At 49.5% G+C, this 20,369-nt stretch overlaps 1 long non-coding RNA gene across 2 annotated transcripts; it reads left to right on the top strand.

Annotated features, from left to right (window-relative positions):
- The first annotated feature begins 6,563 nt into the window (after positions 1-6,563).
- Positions 6,564-19,199, top strand: LOC142069677 (uncharacterized). Of its 2 annotated transcripts, none has more exons than XR_012665622.1 (2): positions 6,564-8,108; positions 15,899-19,199. It is a non-coding gene; the product is annotated as an uncharacterized LOC142069677 (long non-coding RNA). The 2 variants fall into 2 exon arrangements; XR_012665621.1 differs by lacking the exon at positions 6,564-8,108 and adding an exon at positions 15,095-15,770.
- The last annotated feature ends 1,170 nt before the right edge of the window (positions 19,200-20,369 follow it).

The raw sequence follows: 20,369 nt of genomic DNA, 5'->3' as shown, positions 1-20,369 counted from the left end.
GAGATTTTCATGCAGGTCCCCACATCTGTACCCTAGAGTTCAGAGTGGGGAAGGAACCTTGACAGCATTACTGAAAAAACAGCTGCAGATTGACTCCTGCTAGCAAGAAGCTTCTGTACAATGTACAGTAAGATATTGGGCTTAACCCAACGCAGGGCTAGGCTGAATTAAAGTCAGTCAAAGTTTTGTCTGAGTAGGGTATGAGGCCCAGCTCCTCAAAGGTCTTTAGACTCCTAACTTCCACTGAAATCAGTGGAAGCTAGGAGCCTAAAGACCTACTGTAGAATTTGACCCAATAACAACAAGAATAATCATAATAATTTGCATTTCTAGAGAGATTTTCTTCTTCAAAGCATTTTACACACATGTTTTCTCACTCTCTGCTTCAAATAAAAGCCGTTATTGACAGACAATTATATTTTTCCGTCACAGCACAGACAAATAGGAGAGTGAAGAGAACACAGTTCATTAATGGGATTTTAAGCAGGTTCTCGTATGGAAAAAAAATTAAAGATCCAGCACTCAGAAGATGACTCTGCTTAGCTGTGTGCCTTGTGGCTTAAAGCAGAATTCCAAGAACATTACTTCACTTTTTGAAATGGTTTCTCAGTTAATGACAACTCAAAATATCTGCTTCCACCTAGTGGTGCGGGTTTGCGTAACATGTGTTGTTTGTATTCCCTGGTTTCGATATCTTTGCCTAAAAGATAAAATACATCCGAATCTACTGAGACAATTCACACTTCTGCACAAAGCCACAACAGCACTAAGAATGTATATCTTTGTTAGCAAATAGGATCATTAGGGAGAAGGAAAAGGATAATCTCAGAAAGAGGCTCTCTCTTTCTCCTTCACTTTATTCTATCTAGGTTTTTCTACTGTTCTCATCAATGAAGTATCTGAGCAGCTTCCTCTAGTACATTAATAATATGACTCACATCTGTCATGGTAATATCTTTTATTGGACTAACTTCTGTTGGTGAAAGGACTGCACAGAGTTCTCCTTCAGGTCCTTGAAAGGTTATTTCTTTCACCAACAGAAGTTGGTCCAACAGAAGATATTACCTCAGCTAGGGTGACCAGATGTCCTAAGTGTATAGGGACAGTCCAGATATTCGGGGTTTAGGCGCCTATCAATCCCACCCCACCCCCATCACAATTTTTCATACTTACTATCTGGTCACCCTCTCCCTCACCCACCTTGTCTCTCTAATAGCCTCGGAATGACATGGGAGTTTGTTCTCCTGTCACAGACTGTCCCCTGAGAAAGCTCTGTCTACTGCACAGACAAGCCTCATCCTTAGAGTAGAAAACTTCATGGTGCCTGAGAAATAGGCCCTGTCAGCCACACCCCTAATCCCAGGGATTTACCTGATATTTTAGATATACTGGGCCCTGGCCACTGAGCCCCTGGAAGAGAAGGACTGCGACCTGGAACCTGACTTGATGTGTTCACGTTGCAGAAGTATGTACACAGCATCTGAAGGCAAGCAACAAACAACACTTCAATGGTCACTGAATGAGGGGCCTGTGGAAAAAAATAGTACAATTGTGCAATTAAAGACTGTGTCAAAATGCACGTGCACAGTACTCAGACTCCCTGAATCCTGGCATTTCCAAACTTTCCATTGCTCAGTTTTGCAAACTTACTAATTGTTATTTTAATGCAGATTTTTATATATTTGTTGAGCGTCTAAAGATATAAAAATACAGACATCGATTCATATCATTGTCGTGCAAATATCCCCTTTTCATTGTTTTTTTTTTAAAGAAAAAAGTACAGGACTAGGTTCTGGCAATTTCTGTATTGAGCTGTAAAGAAAGGTATTTTTAAGGGTTTTGAACTGTCGAAACAGAGGCACAGAGATTGTCTCACACAGGGAGGAGTGGGTGATGCAGTGCACACTTTCCCAAGCCAGCAGAGTTGCTGGACCCCAAGAAATTCCCCCTCTATTCCTGAGCCAACCATGGCCAGAAGCAAGCAGACAGAAGGACAAAAGTAGCTCTCCATTTTAATAAAGGCTCTTGTAACTTCCTGGGTCAACTGGTCCCTTCCATTCTTTAGCTGACTATTACTCAGGCTCTTTTCTTACTGGCGAACTTGAATTTTGATTTTTCTACGTCATGGCCAGTCTTTATCGTCTCTCTTGTAAACTTGAATATGCCAATCCCTGAGAGGACGTACTTTCTTGTTTTTTCCTGATTCGGCAATCCTAGCTCTGGGGATTGAGCTCCCATTTAAGGTACTTTTAATGATGACCCCCAGTCCTTTATTTCATCTATCAGGATGTTCAAAGAGAGCAGCTACCCTTCACTGAATGCCACTGCTCTGACTTTGGATTCCCTTGTAGAATGTGTGGGGCTGGGGTAGTTGTCTCAGCTGGATTCTTAATCCAGAGGAAAGACGCTCTCCCCTGTTCAATCAAGATCAGGAATGGCACATAGATTTGGGAGAAAAAGTACATTTTACTTTTACTCTGTTTTCTTATTTCTCAAAAGGAACAGTACAACAAAGATAAAAACTCCATTGTGAATAATCAATATAGGTATTGATGTATCTTGTCTGAAATGGGACAGCTGCTCTTCTGCTCTCGGGATGGATGCTATATCAATAGATAAGATAAAAAGACAGGCCTAACTGAGAGACTGAACCCATAGGAGGGCCAAATTCTGCTCCTCGGTTACATGAGTACGTCGCTCCCCGACTAGGGCCCAAATCTGTGTAAAGAAGAGTAAATCTGGTCCCGAGGGAGTATCGAACAACTTCCAAACTGTATAAGGAGGGTGGTTGAGTCTAAACTATAAAGACAGTTCCAAATATGGACCGCAGTTCAGGAAAGCAGTCTTATGCATCCAAGCATATGAATGATGGAAGAAAATTCTGAAAATGTGGATCTTAGATCATGGTCATAATTTAAAAAGATTAATTGACACAGCGGACACCATTCACATTTGAAACATAAAGTAGCTTAAAACTGTCCTAGCTTGAAGTGGTTTGAAACTGCTTCAGGAAATGTGGTCCTCTTACAAGTGTAGATGTGAGGTTGCATATATGGTAAAGCCATGTATACAGAATACATGCTGATTTTAATCCTACAAATTTCCTAAACACTATACAGAATATCTAATTGCTTATTTTTGAATCCTAATCAGAGAAAAATTAAAATGATTTGTGCAAGTAATTGAATTCTAAGGATTGTGTAACAACAAACACTCTTATTTTCTAGATCTACTGAGAGCTAGCTCTGAGAGAACAAAACAGTATTTTCAGTGTTTATGGTTCTTTACTGAAGCAGGTCTATTCTTTATCTAAGAACAGGAAAACAAAAGAATTCACAATATTGTTATCCCTTTTGACCTCAGCAATTAGTGAATATTTTGGGTCTTGTGAGTTGTTTCCATTAGGGGGAGAAATGGATGATGGAGTCAGGTATTTTTTTGACACAATCCTGCTTATTTACAAAGAATGTACACGAAGTTCTATTTCCCTAACGACAGCAGGAATAGTTTCTTGGCTCACAATTTCAAGCCTCTTTCTATCCAGCAGTCTACCATAAAGCGCGCACGCTCTCTCTCTCTCTCTCTCTCTCAACTTTTTCTGAGATCACACTACAAATACTTCCCTGGGGCTCCTTTGTGCTTCTGCGGTGTCACACTCCCTCTCTTCCTCCCCCCCCCCGCACCGAACCCCATCCCCCTGCATTTGCATTCAGACCCCAGTGAAAGCCCCTTCCACTGTATGGCTCAACTCCTATTCCAGCTTTACTTGATGGTGACTTCTATTAAGTCAGCCATCTATTCCACAAAAGAGCTTGATTGTTTTTACATTGATCCTGAATAAAGGACAACTGGTATGCCCAACAGCTTCAATTTGGCTTCCCCTTTCCCTGTTTTCATCTTGTTTTTATAAATCTGTATCTTGTACATGTCCACAAAAACCACAGCATTCTTTTATTTTTACTAACCTGAAACAGGATATTGAATGCATAATTTCAGTTACACCAATGTAAATCTGTGGTAATTCATTAGAATTATTTATCCTGGTGACAAAATATGTTAGCACGTCACTAGAGAAAACATGACACTTTTTGCCGGCATTGTTGCATTGTTGCCGGCACCGAGTGCCGAGAGGTTGGTTCGTTACCCGGTGTGCTACACCCAATAATCACAAAGGGGTGAAGAAGCAGAAAAGTTTATTTGCAGCTGCAAAAAGGTACAGGGAGAATAAAATCTCCAGTCCTGCACCCAGAGCAGGAAGTTACACAGGCTTTTATACATCCTTTTTCCCAGCATACCTATCCAATAGCAAGCTGCCCTAAGTATCCATATAGCCAGCCAATCCAGTTCCCAGCTAGTTCCCTTGTTCTCTGTATCATTTGTTAAACCATACATAAAGCTGCTTTATTCAGCATTGGTCTTCCATATCTGCCCTGTTTGGCCTTGTTTAGTTTCAGGCAGTCTGACTCTGCAACATATTGTTGCAGATCCTCAGCATAACTGCTGCGAGTGCCTCCAGGCGGGGGGGGGCAAGGACACTTGGGCCTAGTACACAGAGCTGCTGCGAGTGCCTCCAGGCCGGAGTGGGGGGGGCAAGGACACCTGGGCCTAGTGCGAGGGGGCTTCATCGACACTCGTGGTCTTCCATCCCCTCGAGATACCTAGTGGCCATGCCCCAGTGTCCCCACTGAACTCCCACATCTGAACTCCCAGCCAGAGCCCGTACCTGCTCCACCACTAGAGGCCCTGATGCAGCAAGCCACCCCATACAGCAAAACAAAACCACTCCCCACATGGCATTAGGATGGCAAACGCTAATAGAGAAAGATGAGAACTTGCTGTAACAGGGGTTCTCAAACTTCATTGCACCACGACCCCCTTCTGACAACAAAAAATACTACGCGACCCCAGGAGGGAGAACCAAACCCTGAGCCCGCCCAAGCCCTAGCTCCCCCGGGCCAGAAGGGGCCAAAGTCAAAACCCAAGGGCTTCAGGCCCAGGCAGGGGGTGGGGGGAGCTGTAACCTGATCCCAGGGCTGAAGCCCAAGTCTCAGCGCTCAGGCTTGGGCTTCAGCCCTGGGCCCAGGCAAGTCTAACTCCAGCCCTGGTGACCCTATTAAAAAGGGATCCCGACCCACAGTTTGAGAATCGCTGTGCAGTAACATGCACTGATTATTGGTGATACTTGGTTTCCTCACAAAGACATGCACAAGGTTACATGGAACTCATCAGATGGTTAAACCACAAACCAGACTGAGCACATGTCAGGAGACGGGGTTGTAGGTGGTCAGGCATAGTGGTCAGACTGGGAGTCATGCCTAGTGGTGAGTGTCCAAATGCCAAAAGCAGGGATTGAGACAGGGCCAAAACCAAGAAGCAGGTCCAAAGATTAGAACTAGAGTCAGAATCCAAATGCCAGAGCCAAGAATCAAGTAGGGTGACCAGACAGCAAATGTGAACAATTGGGATGGGGGTGGGGTAATAGGAACCTATATAAGAAAAAGACCCCCAGATCAGGACTGTTCCTATCAAATCGGGATATCTGGTCACTCTAGAATCAAGAGAGAGTCGGAGTCAGGAATCAGAGCCAAGGGTCAGAACCGGATCACCGGGGGCAGGGAAGAAGGGAGCAGGGCTGGTTCTGAGGCAGGAGCAAGGCTGGGTGTAGGACAGGATCTGGGCTGAAGCTGTGGAGGAACAGAGCAGAAGCAGGGCTTGGCAAGAGCTGAGCCCAGGGAGGCAGAGAATCACTGAGCACCCAGCGAGCGACTGCTGCTGCTGAGTTTAAGAACCAGACAGCTAACTTCTTCAGCCAATCTGGCAGGGTGGTCCAAGCAGGACAGTGTCGGAGGATGGTGCCGTGGGGAAGGCGAGCAGAGCTTCATCATCATGGGCTTGCTTCTGGACGGCGCCGTGCCTTGTGGTGCCGGAGGTCTATCTTGCCTGGTGGGAAACTGCGGTGCCATCATGGCAATCAAGTCCCTGGCCACCTCAAACGTGTCCAGGATGGAAGGAAGCTCCTGCTGCTCCACCTGGCAATCTCTAGCAGGAGGGTCCAGTGGCACCAGACTTGACGGATCCCTCTGCAGGCCCAAAGTCGACAGTGCTGATCCCTGCGCAGGACGCAGACCGCTTATGCTGTCAGACTCAGTGCTCTGAACATGGGTGAGCGCCCTCTATTCGTCTTCTTGTGCTGCTTAGGTGGTATTGATGAGTGCGAGCCGTAGTTTCTCTAACAGAGGCCAGAGCCGGCAGGGGACGGAGGGCTGCCTCCATAAGGAGTTCTTTGAGCCTGAAGTCCCTTTCTTTCTTTGTTCTCGGGCGGAGAACTTTGCAGATCTTGAAGCGAGCTGTTTGATGTGCCTCCCCCAGACACTTTAGGCAGGAGTCATGGGGGTCGCCCATTGACATGAGCTTGTAGCAGGTCCCGCACGGCTTAAACTCTTGGGATGGAGGCATGTGCCGAACCCCAAGAGGGGAGGGAACTGGGCTTGGGGGAACCCCCCACTTCTATCAAACTAATTACTGAAAACTAACCCTAACTAATTAACTATTTACAGGTTAACAGAAAGTCCAATCACTGGGGAAACTGCTTGCGGAGGCAAGAGAGACACACAGCTCCAACGACCGTCAGAGGCAGTAAGAACGAATTGAAGAGGTGGCGGGTCGGCAGGGACCTATATACACCTCCATGAAGGCGCAGCTCCGGGGGCTCCACAGCTGACCCGACGGGTACTGCTTGGGGAAAAACCTTCCGACGACTGTGCACGCGGCATACGCACACCTACTTGGAATCGACATGAGCAAGCACTCGAAGAACTTGGCAGATTCCCCCACAATGAAACCCTAATGCAGGGCAGCTTTACCATTAATCTGTGCGTTAGATTAGGAGTCAGCAAGCACCTGACAGGGCTGTAGCCATGGGTGGGCCTGAGTGGGCTGTGGCCCACCCACTTAGCATCCAGGCCCACCCAGATCGGGGCTGGAGCCCCCCGAATCCACAGGCTGGGACTCCCAACACTGGGTCGGTGTCCATCCCTGTCCCGCTCCTGCCAGCGCCACATGCTGCTGCCCTGGTCTCCAGCCCTGCCCCTGCAAGGTACACCCCCGCCCTCCCCCAGGGAGCCTCATGGTCAGGTGCCTGCTGAGCAGTGAAGGACGGCTAGAGATGGCGGGGGAGGCAGGTCTCCCTATCCCCAACCGCCCCATCATTGCCTGCCCAGTTTCCCTGCCCTAGCTACGCCTCTGCCTGTAAAGAAGGAAAGTGCTCTCTTCAAATCACCACTCTGCCAGCAAAAATTGCTGAAGACTGGTTCTTATCAGCCTTCCCTTGAAACTTCAGCAAAGCCTGAAATACAGGCCCTGGGAGAATTCGTCTGAGAGGAGATCCCGACAAAGGTGTGGTGAAGTCAAGGGGTAGTCTGTCGTATAGCAGAGGGTACAGTTTCTCAACCAAGAAACAGGCCTTCTATCCCCAATATTCAGCTAAGCTCTGTTCACGGTACCTCTACCACTACCCGACCGCAGAAAAGGTCTCATTGAAAAGCGGCTCTCTGACAAGGCCCCCTTTGTGCACTGGAAAGTGATCTCAGCAGGATTAGAATTAAATCCCATTTCCTTTACCCTTTTTAGGAACACTAGTACAGCTGCTTCAGTCTCCAGAGTGCTTTAGAAGCATTCCCAAGAGCACCGGTGTGAGACAAGTCATCCCGTCGTACTCGTGGGGGAAAAGGCGGGCACACACAGCCTGACACATTTCAGGCAAGTCACTTAATACTGAGAAAACTCTCAGGAGTCCTGCTAGAAGCTGCCATTACACAATAATGCTGAATTTACTCCATTTGCTTTTCCATGACCATAGTGTGATGCCACAAACGCAGGATAATGACACCATAGCAGGCTCAAGTTCAAGGAGAGGAAGAACTGGGTTACAGTCTATGCATATATTTTATTCTCATGCAGAGACCCAATAACAACAATTGTATCAAACTCACTGATCCCCACTCCTTCAGCATCTGACCTCTTCCTTGCCTGCCCACCCCCAGACACCCTAGTGCAGTGGAGGAAATAGACCGCAGGAGCTGGAGGAGGGCACCTGCATGGCGCAGCAGGTAAGAGCTCTGACTATGTGCCACGAACAGACCTCTGGTATGGAACTCGAGATGGGGGTGCCCCTCCACCCTCCCTAAATGGCAGTCCTGGCCAAGGCTCCCACGGCTTCCCCACAGCTGCTTGTGTCATTCCCACATTTTTGCAGTGCGGGTGCAGCAACAGGGCCAAGAGTCGCGCACTGGCTGTATGGAGGTGGGAGATCACCCTGAAGCCCCCCGCCTCCCCTGAGACATGGACTCAGAGGTGAGGCTGCACCCGACCCTGACACAGTGCCAGGGCTGAGCCTCTCCAGAAACACGCAGGGACTCTGCCCATCTGCACTAAGCTGTAATGTATCTATAGCCTGAAAAAGAAAACTCAGAGAGAAGGGAAGAAGCAGCTGACAGGGATGGGAGAGAATGGGGATGGACGGATGGAGAGAATGGTATTGGTTCCCTCTAACTAGACAGCAGGGATGGGTTTGTGTCTTGGAGAGAAGACGGTTTCCATTCTTCTCAGCAGACTGGGAAACCATCAAATTAAAGAGGCACTTTGTAGCCAAGTCTAACAGAAAAATGCATGAGTCTCAAATAACATTCAGGGACAATTCCTGAGCAGGAAGCCCTTCTCCTCCATCAGTAGTGAAGTAAAGGGGGTGGGATTTGGCGTTCCCACCATAACACAGCCCTTGGACTCCACTGAGTAGGAAAGGAATTATTTGAAGCAAACTCTGGTTAGTAGGTTTAGTCCTCTGGTTATTAGATGTGTGGTTGTGACTATTGATAACACTTTATGATCCTCTGGTGCCTTTTATCCAGACGGATTTCAGTGCTTTACACATGGTATTATTTTATCCTTTGCTGAATTGCAGCCAGCCCTTGGATGGAACATGTCCGTCAACCTTCCCTACATGTGGGATGAAGCGCAGAGTAATCTATCTATTTGAGACTGCTGTGTGGGCATGAGTGTATGCTTTCCTCGATTAGGCTTGTTTCACTCTTGTGAGCAAAACCCATAATTGGTGGTGTATTCTTGTATTGGGTTTTGTCACGTTTGCGATGGAGCACGCTATGAGACTGAGTACAGCAGTGATAAACTTTCTGTTATTACTAGGGCCCTACCAAATTCACAGTTCATTCTGGTCAATTTCACAGCCCTAGGATTTGAAAATAAGACAATTTCACATTTTCGGAAGTTTACCCCTGAAATTTCAGGCTGTTGTAATAGTGGGGGCCCCAACCCAAAAGGGGATGGGGGAGTGTTCCAAGGCTGCTCTAGGGGCATTGCAGGATTGACACCCTCACTTCTGTGCTGCCTTCAGCAGGGATGGAGACCCCCTGCATCCAGACCTACCCCCACAGAGCCCCCCCTGCGTCTGGATCTGTGCTGAGCTCCTCCTCCCTGCATCCAGACCCGTGCCCTGACTAGCCCCCTGCACCTGGACTATCCCAAATGAGCCCCCCATCCCACTGAACCCCCCAGCACCTGGACCCCCATGCTGAGTCCTCAGCACCCAGCCTCCCCTGCTGACCTCCAACCACCTTCATCTGGACCCCCTGCACAGTCCCATTCCCCCTGCACCCAGAACCCTCACTTCTGAGTCCCGGCCTGCGACCAACACGCGCAAACTAGGGCCCGCGGGACCGGCCTGTCCGGCCCGCCTGATCTCCCGGCCAAGGAGGCGAGCCCCGGCCCCTCCCCCGACCGCCCTCTCCCCCGTCTCCGCCCCATCCAACGCCCCTGGCTCCCTGACTCTCTCCGCAAACCCCTGCCCCTCATCCAATCCTGCCCCCCGCTCGCCGGAGCCGGTCCCGCCGCTGCAACGCTCCATGGCAGGAGCAGCGGGCAGAGGGCGAGCGGCTGCGGGGGAGGGACCGGGGTTCGCTCCCCGGCCGGGAGCTCAGGCGGCCGGACAGGACGTGGGCAAACGACATCTGGCCCGCAGGACCGTCCTGTCCAATCCCCAGCCCCTCCCCCGCTGCCTCCCCTCCCCCGGGGTGTGGATACGGGACAGGGAGTGGGGGGGGGGTTGGGGTCCTGGGGGCAGTTAGGGTGCGGAGGTCTCCGGAGGGGGCGGTCAGGGGACAGGGAGCAGGGGGTTGGATGGGTCGGGGATTCTGAGGGGGGCAGTTGGGGGGCGGGAAGTGGGAGGGGGTGGATGGGGTGGGAGCCATGCTATTTGGGGAGGCCCAGTCTTCCCTACCCGGCCCTCCATACCGTTTTACAACCCCATGTGGCCCTCGGGCCAAAAAGTTTGCCCACCCTGCCTTAGTGACACAGTGGGCCTGGCTCATGGCTCTGAGAGTGAAGGCGCAGCCTGGCCAGTTGGAAACTGGTCCATGAGATCGCTGTGCTTCTCTGAGCCATGTGGCTCCTGATCATCGTCAGCTCTCAGACACGCCAGCATGACCCCCGGTCTGAGTCCTGTAGGCCGAGGAGAGCGCTAAGCCCCTGCTGTGCCCTGTGATTCTGCTGCAGAGAACGGCAACCTCTGGCCTTCTCAGTGCGGCTCTCCCCTCTCCTGCCTGGGACCTGACCCATAAAGCACGCTTCCCCGGATTTGTATTAGGCGTGTTTTGTAGACTACTGTGACTGTCTGAGGGAGCTGCCCATTCCCTAGCCCTGTGTGCACCTCTCTGTGATGGGACTTCACCCCAAGAAGCCAATGTGCTGCATGCAGCTAAATAGTCCAGCCCCCCTCCAGCCCCGGTACTGAAGGCAGAGTGAGAGGAATTTCACACACAGAGAACCCCCTAGACTGTTCCGAAGCTAGGCAGAGAGGGTGGGACAAGGGGGTCTCTGAGGCCCTCAGGCTGGGCCTAGCTCACTGCCATGCCCCTCTCAAGGAGTGGTTTTGTCTTCTTGACATATATTCACCCTAACCCAAATCATGACAGGTTTCAGAGGAGCAGCCGTGTTAGTCTGTATTCGCAAAAAGAAAAAGCGTACTTGTGGCACCTTAGAAACTAACCAATTTATTTGAGCATAAGCATCCGATGAAGTGAGCTTTAGCTTATGCTCAACTAAATTGGTTAGTCTCTAAGGTGCCACAAGTCCTCCTTTTCTTTTTCCTAACCCAAATGTATCCCATTGGCTTCAGGGAGTTCCAAGCTGGGACAAGTTCACCTTGATGTCTTTCTCCAGCGGGCGGATGGTTGCAGAATCGCTCCGAGCCAGGGCTGGCTTTGATGCAGCAGCGTGGGGATGGTGCCCCATCCTAGCTGGGCAGGGCTCATGCCCTCCTTGCCTGGCCAATCCCATCGGGCTCCCCTTGAATATGTCCAGGACGCAATGGCTGCAGCCCTGCAGCCGCTGTACAGCCATGGGCACAGTAGGCCTGTGTGTGGGTGTTCGTCTGGCTCCAGGGCTGGGGAGGGAGGAGGAGACCCGGGAAAGAGCAGCAGCAAGCCGTTCGCTGAGTAGACAGGACTGGGCTGGCAGCTCCAGGCGCGTTCCCAGCTCCGCGGAGAGGGACGTCAAGGCTGGCTGGACTGCGTCTGCGCTTCCCTCCGAGCCAGGCTCCGGGCAAAGCGTTGGTGGCTGGGAGACCCAGGGTGTGTGTGATTACCCCAAACCTTCCTGCAGGCGCCGGGGGACTGGGTGGCACCTGGAAAGACCGTGGAGGTGTTTCCTTTGGGCCAGCTCCAGCCTGGCCAGGCTGCAAGCTCAGCTCTCCCCTGCCAGCCTCGTGAAGGGTCCTGGAGGAGCCAGAACACAGGGCAGGGGAGGAGAACGTAACCCTGCCGTGGGGCTGGGGCTGCTTTGCAGCCGAGGGCGGTGGGGGACTGCGTGGGGGCTCCCGCATGGGCCCTGCTGCCCGCCAGGGGACGGACAGCTGGGCCTGCACAAGGGGCCTGGGTTCATACCTGGCGCAGACACAAGGGCTAGTGCCGCACAGCAGCTCGTGAGGATCTGACGGGCTCCATCCCCAGCCGCGCCCTGACGTGGCCCAGCTCTGTGCCTCAGTTTCCCCCTCTGTAGAACAGGAGGATAGCGACACCAACCCTCCGGCTGTCCTGCTGCAGGACTGGGTCCTTGGTGGCATGGTTCTGGAGGATAGCTTCATGCAGCCAGGGAAGGCTGGCATCAAGCTGTCTGTGTTTTCAAAGGCCCTCCAGCTCCCTCCCCTCCCCCTGCACTCTGGTGCGGATTACAGGGATCCCGGCGCGGTTGTTGATTGGGAACGCTTCCCAGCCGCTGCTCCAGGCCCAGAACACGGTGTGTTCGCTTTCAAAGCTCGCACTACGTCTGTCAGCCTTTTACAAGGCCAAGACAAGAGCTGGGAACCAGCCAGGGCCGGAGCTCTTCTCCCTGTTCCTTTCCCGGTGTGCCAACCAGCCGGCTGCACCGTGCCACAGCCAGCAAGTTCCTTTCCCTTAACGCTCAGTGGAAACCCTTCCTGCTGCCCCTTGCCAGCCACGCCAGCGTCACTCCCACAGACCCTGGTCGTCGGCGGGTGGAGATCAAACCTGGGGCCTCTGGAGCTTAGTGAGCCTCTATTGCATGAGCTAAAAGCCCCCTGGCTGTTAGCGACGGCTGCAGAGCAGACTCATCTTATCTCTCTCTCTCGAATGGTCCTGGTGCCACTCGATGGGACACAGCACCACACCCAGAAGGTGCGTGGGTTACATCAGCTGGCGGAGGATTAACTTCATATTGAGCTTCAGATCCCCGTCTTGGGCTTTGATTGATTGGGGAGGGGAGTCCCCAGGCATGCTGGGGTGGCTGGGAGGAAATCGAAAGGAGCTGTTTGTGCTGAATTGCCCCCCCCATCACCCCACATTCTCCATCACAAACCCAGGGACGGCAGCAGCTTCCAGTACGCTGGGCTCCCCATAGCTCCCATCGGGGCAGACCTCAGCTGGGGTAGTTTGTCCCAGCCCTGTCCAGGGGCACAGCACATTCTCCAGCCCCGTTCCTGGAGCCGTGGTCACTGACACGAGCAGTGGATCTGCCCCAGTGACTTCAGTGCAGCTGTGAGACTCAGTGCTGCAGAACAGGAGGCCCCAGGTAACGAGCAGCTGAAGCGCCAGGATGAGAACCCTGGGCCCTAAAGCCGCCCTGTATGACGTCCCCAACCGCTGTCCAGAGGAGAGCGCTTGCCCTGGCTCTGGGACTAGGTCTTTTAATCCGCTCCAGGTGGCTCCGTTCCCCAGCGGCACAGGCTCGTTCCTACCAGAGGGGTTTATTGCCGTCTCTGTTTGCCTCCGTTAACAGCAGGCGGGAGGGAGGGAGAAGCTAGGAATTGCGCACCCGCCCCGCAAGGCAGGTCAGTCTTTCCCAGAGGCTTGGGGAGAGGCTCTGCTTTCACTTTGGCCTATTCGCTCCATCCGACGCTGTTGTGGGCCGGATGTAAACCAAGCTGGCTGGGTTTCAGCCCAACACTCATTGCAGGGCCTCTTGGTGAGGCACCAAGTCCCAGGGTTAAACAGGGCGCCCTGGGGCTCCCAGCTCCCTGCACAAACAGCAAAATCTCATACCCAGTGTGACGAAGTGGGACTGTTCTTAATGTTTCCTCTGAATAGTGTGGGGGTGCCTCGGTTTCCCCTAGGCAGTTCTTAAGTATCTAGGTGGTGGGGTAAGGATGTATGATCGTTGCAGATCCCTAGAGGGCAGGTGTGTGCAGGGGTCTGGACACAGAGAATGGCCGACACCCTGTTTCCTGGCAACTGGTGGCCTGGGCCCTTCCCCCCTGCAAGGTGAGACCTAAGGGTTGGAGAACAAAGAAATCAGGTGCCCTCCTGGCCGGGGAAAGGGACAAAGCCCAGAGGAGGAGGGGCTGGAGGGAGTTTCAGTTTGGGGCTGGCTGGGACATGGAGTGAAGGGTAGACGTGGTTGTCTGGCTCACTGCCCCCCAAAATGGACCCAGCTGAAGGGTCCGGTTCTCGACACCTACAAGCTCTGTATTAGACCATGTTCCTGTCGTCTAATAAACCTTCTGTTTTACTGCGGGAAGCAGCGCGGGGTGAGGGATGTGCTGGCCACGGCTTCCTGCAGCCCCCGTTGGCCTGCAGTGGGGAACTGCGGCCAGTGGGATCCGCGATCGGCCAAAGCTGTGGACGCGACAGGTAAACAAACTGGCCTGGCCCGCCAGGGGGCTTACCCTGGGGGGCTGCATGCCAAACGTTGCCGACCCCGGTGCTACAGCAATCTCCCGTACAGCAATGGCTGTTACAAGACAGCATAAGTTAGAACAACCCAGAGTCTAAAGCTCAGGTGTATTTGAGGATCTGGGCCAGTACTTGGCTGTTTCTATAGTAATGACCCCTGAGCAAGCAGTGTAATGTACATGCTTATCACTGAGCTTGTCCAGAGGCTGCACGTCCATCAGAATGACTAGATGTCCTGATGTGTAATAAAAACACTTGGAGTCATAAAAAATCAACCCAGCCTACTTTACAGGGCCTGAGCCTTCTCTCCCTTACAGCATCTGAGCAGTAGGAGAATGGCTCATACGGGCCACTGTTATGGCTGTTGTATTCTATTTATAAAAGCATAATACTGGCCAGTTTTATAGTTGCTGTATTGTGTTATAAAACAAGAACAAAACATAGAAAAATCAAAAATACAAATTAATGTTTTGAATTAATTTGGGGAAAAGAATTTACAGCACAATACAAGAATTTAAAACATTTCAAACATTCCTTTCTGTCTCTCCAGTATTATCGTCTCTTTTGTTCCAATTTTGGGTAGCGGGAGCGAGTAGTATAAGGGCCCTACCATCAATCAAACGTTAACCCCATCCCTTGATCCCGTAAGCCCTGCACACAGGTCACTGGAAGTCCCACCTCTTGGGAGTATTACTTCCAGGGTCAAGGTGGACACATGTCCGGAAGCAAGGTGTGTCATGTGACCCCTGTAAGAACTCCTCCCACTGTCCTCTGCTGATCAGGATGGATTCTGCCCCCACAGGAACGCTTCGAGAGAAGATTTGACCAATCAGGGGGAGTTCTGGGGTTTGTGTGACCCCTCTAAGAACTCATCCCACTGCCCTCTACCAATCAGCAGGGGTTTCAGCCGCTGGGGACCACCCCGAGAGGAGATTTGCCCAATTGGGGGGAATTCTGGGGCAGGGTGACCCGTCAGGAAGTGGCTCGTGTGACCCCTCTAAGAACTCCTCCCACCACCCTCTACCAATCGCGATGGGTTTTGGCCACAGAGGACAGCCCCAAAAGGAGATTCGACCAAAATAGGGTGGGTTCTGGGATGGGCTCAACCACCCAGAAGAGGGTCATGTGACCCCTCTAAGGACTCCTTCCAATGTCCTCTGCCAATCAGAGTGCAGAACCATCACCTCATAAGTCCCAGCGCTGGGAAGAGGAGGCCATCTCTTACCAAGAAGACGTGTTTTAGAAATTGTGGAAAGGCTGAGAGGAAACGTGGACTCCTTTACCACCCCTGTGAGAACTTCAGACTTTGTTTTAGCCCCGAGGACCTTTGGAGTTGTGTGGAGAAAGCGCTACAGCAGCGACAGTTCTGAAGAGGATGAGAGAGAAGCCAAGGGGATTCCTTTGGCCCAGCCATTGATGGATATGCCAGTATCCGAACCTGAAGCCCAACAGCTCATGAGACACCCCGATGAGCATGGTGGCCTCTCGTCATCCGCCACCCTGGAGGAGGAAGGCGATCATGGCTTGGGGGAGGCACTGGCAGACAAGGTGAATGGAAAAGACATAGCTCAGGTACATGAATGATTAAGAAGCGACGGTCGATGATTGGGTGTAATGAGGTTAGGAACCAGGGGTTGTGTAAATCTAAAAACAAGGAGTGGGAACTTACGCTGGATTCTTGTCTGAAAATCTCTCGACAGCTTGACGATGCCTTTCCAGAGGACCCGGAGGCCCTGGACGGCGTTGCATCAAGCAGCGAAGGTGAACCAGGCCGGCCTTGTTTTTGCTCAACGCCGCTAGAAATTGTTGAAGATGACTCCGAGGAGGACGGCTACAAGGAGTTTAGGAGGAGGCTTGGCATGGAACTCGCTGAGCCAGTGCCACATCACGAGCGTAAAAATGTTATGCGGACTATTGTACACGTTGCTGTTTATGCTGTTCTTCATCACTGTCTTAGGGAAAAGCTTTTTGAAAATGGTGAGGGCTGTGTGATAGATGCCCCAGCCCAATGGCACCATGACTGTGTGAATTGGACTTCAATGGATAGAAACTGCAAGCTCTGGGACCTGTGTGCTGAGCTATGTTTGGAAAGCTTATTGAACACTATTATTGCCATAGGTTATGTTATGCAACGTCTGTGCCTAACCCAAGAACATTTAGCGCAAGGGGTGACCTTGAGAAATGCTGTGCAATTCAGTGGAGACCCTGACCATGTTTTAAAGAAAATGTCCAAACTGGAAGATGCCTGCTTACAGCGTTACATTGACCGTCTGGTCCACACAAAAAGTGACAGAACCCTGCTTAAGAAAAAGTCTATTTGTAAGAAATCTAAAAGGATTAATTGAGAGAATGATGAAGGGACAAACATGCAATATAAAACTTGGTCGCTGTACATTTAAAAAAATCGAATGAAAAGGGCTTTGTGATTATCTGTGTTTCTGTTAGAAGGTCTCTGGCCCTTAAGTGAGCTAAAAGTTTGAATGGAGCATCTGGGTTTGTTTTCAAGAAGCTGTATGACTTGAAATGAAAAAAAATGGTTTGTGAGAACCTAGGTCTTGTGTCTTTGTGTAAAAGAGACCCATTTACAGCAAAAAGCTGTGAAGTGGGAGGGGAACAAATCCTAAAAATGTGTTTACAGTGTAACCCTTCTGCCCATCAGAGTTGGCCACAACAGGGGCTGGATTCAGTATCTAGGAGTTCCCTCCCAGTAACACAATGCAAAACCAGGTCAAGCCCCCACCAGCAGGGCACTGAAGCTCCCCTATGACAAGTTGAAATCACTGAATACTGTGTTAAGTAGTAGTGGGGCCTCAGAGCTGGGACACCATGAACCCAAAGTGACGTCAGCTCTGCAGTCTGTAACCAAACTCCTAATAGAATCAAAATTACCTCTGACATTACACCATGGAGAGAAAGTGCAATTGGTGTTTGGGGCCCTCAGAAGGGAGCTCACACCACTAGGCACAAACCTCCAAACTCTCTCAATTCACTGGGTTTTGGAATCCTTGTCCCTTGCCTAGCGAGTGCTACTTAGTTGATGGCGAGTCCCTCCGTCATAAAAGGCCAAGGACAGTTCCACTGTCCTTGATTCACATAATCAGGATAACAGCACTTTATTCTTCCTGCCCCAATAACAGAGAAACTGGGGATCCCACAGCCGCCAAAGTGACCATTTGGGCTCCTGTGGGCTCAGGCTAGGTGGGGTGAGTGTCCTGTGCAAACGAGATCAGCTCCTGAAGTCCTTTTCCACAACTCACCACCAGATGTCAGGGTAGAGCTCATCCTGCCTCTGCTTACAACACGAAAACAAAACAGGGATGGTTCAGACATGTGTTTGAGTACAATAGAGTTGACTCATCCTGTTGAACTGAATGGTTTTAACCACACCCCCACTGACTAGCGAAGGTAACTGTGATTACTTACCCTTGTTGCTAGAGGGATAAATTTGATGGGTGTGCACCCATAGTAAGGGAGGTGGGTGGGTGAGTTCGGATTAATATGAAATGAAATAAAACCTCAGGAATTCGCAGATGCGATTGGGCAGTTTAAATATAATCCCTGGAGTTGGTAGAGCACTATTGGACAGTGAAAATGACCCAGGAACTGGCAGAACTCTACTGGACAGTTTAAATATGACCCAGGAGTTGTTTGAATGCTATGGGTCACTCTTTCTAGCAATTCAAAGCCATTAAAAGTTTAAAATACTATATTTACCCAAAAAAACCAAAACAACCAACCAAAAAATCCCACCACACACACACACACACACACACGGGTCTAACCCAAAACTGAAATGTTTGAAGGGTTCACAAATCTTCACCATGCTTTAGAACAATCATTTGCTCAAAAGACAAATTTTTAAAAGCTGTGGGTGCTTATTATGGTTGTGATACAACCATTTTATTTCAACCCCCCACCCCAAACTTTAAGCATGAAAGAAACATGTTTAAAAAACAAGCCCCAAAGACATTTACTGAGATCTGCAAAGGGTCCCCACTTGGAAATGGGTACAGTTACATTACGGATTGGTGATTTACTGTTTAATACTGTAAGAAGGCCCTACAGAAAAATGTATTTTAACTAAAAGGAAAAAAAATGTGGCCAAAAGCAGCTCGGTTGTGCAGACAGCTTAATTTGTTGGATCATACTAAAGAAGTTCTGTATTAAAATCACAAATGAGTTTGATTCCCCATAGTTTAAATTCCAGGGTATTACTAATTAAGAGGTCTCTTGGGTTTTGGTACTGTTTCTCTCCCTCTCCGTGTGAAAGTTGCAAGCTGCTAATTGTGTTAGTACGTCCTAGACGGAGTCTGTTCTCAAAGCAACACTTTGTAACAACAGAAACAGCACACAGAGACTCCCCGCCCTTTTGTTGTATTTATCTGGCTTTGTTAACAATTGTGCTTTAAAATAGAAATAGAGGATGTATGTGGATGGATGCTTGGTGTGGATAATAACTGAATGATCAGGGAGGTGCAGCCTAAGAATCCAGTGTCCGTCGGCCAAAGAAGGCGTCAACCAGAGGACCCCCGGAGGGCAGACTGGAATCCACCCAACAGCCTCAAGGATGGGAGAACCGAAGAACAAGACGGAGCCGTCAGGAATGTGTCATCTGCTGATTGATTCAGCAACAGCATGATGAAGCAATTCCCATAGGCTGGCATAGGAATAAATTCCTATAAAAATGGACTCTAGAAATGGAAAACTTTGGGGTCTGATTCTGCAAACCAACTTCCAGGCTCATCAGATGTGCATCTGACAAGGCCCTGCTCCCTCCCCGTGTCCAGGCCACCTGGCCAGGGGCTTGGCATGAGCAACTCTAAGGCTGGTAACTATGATAACAACCTTGCAGAACCTCTGTGTGTGTGTGTGTGTGTGTGTGTATGAATGAATGTGTGAATAAATATGAAATTGAATGGAATGTTATAGCTATAACTAACTGCTTACTATGATTCTTTCTGTATGCACAATAAATGTGGCATTTTGCCTTTTCCCTTTTAATAAGATCCTGCTGGTTTTTATTTTATTGGTATAACAAATTCCCCCACCCCAGATCACAAAAGGGAATGTTAGGGAGGGGTGCCTAACGTCCTTAAGTAGCTATTATTTGAGAGTTGTAGCGATCAAATCAACCTGCTAGCTCCTATTTTGAAGTCTGTTTGAAACAAAGGCTTAGGATGGTGTAAAAACCTCATGTATTTTGGAGACTCTTTCAACAGAAACTCTCTTGAATGGCTGCTGGACTGCAAAAGGAGCCATGCTCCCTGTTTTTAACTCTGAAAATATATATTCTATTATATCACTCGTTGGCCATGCTGTCTTAGTAAATAATGGTGCCTATGTTTCTTGCAGTGTGATCTGTTTAGCATGGAACCAGTCACTTTAAACTGCATTTCATCACCGGGCCAAGGTAAAAACCAGTTTAACTGTAGTTTTGCTTAATAACTTCAGGTATTACACAGGTTGGATAGGGATTTGGGGGTAATACTAACTAACATTTTTGCTTGTTCTTTAATCCAAAGGCCCAAACACATATGGGGGTGGGGTGGGGGTGGGGGGCGTAACTTTCTGCAATTGGCTTTTAAATGCATGTGGGTTTATTGAAAAGTATTTTGTTGCAAACTGTGTTTTAAATTCTCACTCTCTCTCTCTCTCTCTCTGTGTAAAAAAACATAGGTGGTTTTTTTTTTAAGTATATGGCTGCAAACTGATGGTAATGGTGTGTTTCAAATTAACAGGGTGCTTTTTTAATGTGCAAAATGTGTTTTAAACTGGATTTTAAAAGTTGATTTTAAAAGCAGTTTGGTTTTTATTTTGCAAACTGAGGTGCATTTAAAAAAATGTTTGCGGGTTTGTTGTTTTTTGTTTTAAAGTGGTAGAAATAAACTCAACACTCCTGTTTGTTGTACAGCCTGAAATGGATTATTTTATTTTAAAGCTCTGACTTTTTAAATAGAAAAACACCCTAATGAATATTTTATTTTTAAGTTTACAAGACAGTTTCATGTGATTTATAATAATGGTGAAAGACAGCTGAAAAGAAAAATTCACCAGATGGATGGATGAAGCCCAGTAAATATACTGTGTTTGGGAGGTTATGAGGTTTTGTATTTTAAGTAAATACATCGGTGTGGGTGAGAAAGATGGTAAAGTTAAGTTTTGTAATATGTT

Source organism: Caretta caretta, chromosome 20, assembly GCF_965140235.1.
Source record: "Caretta caretta isolate rCarCar2 chromosome 20, rCarCar1.hap1, whole genome shotgun sequence".
NCBI lineage: Eukaryota > Metazoa > Chordata > Testudines > Cheloniidae > Caretta > Caretta caretta.
Note: the sequence above shows the minus strand (reverse complement) of the source record. Positions and strands in the feature narration are given on the sequence as shown.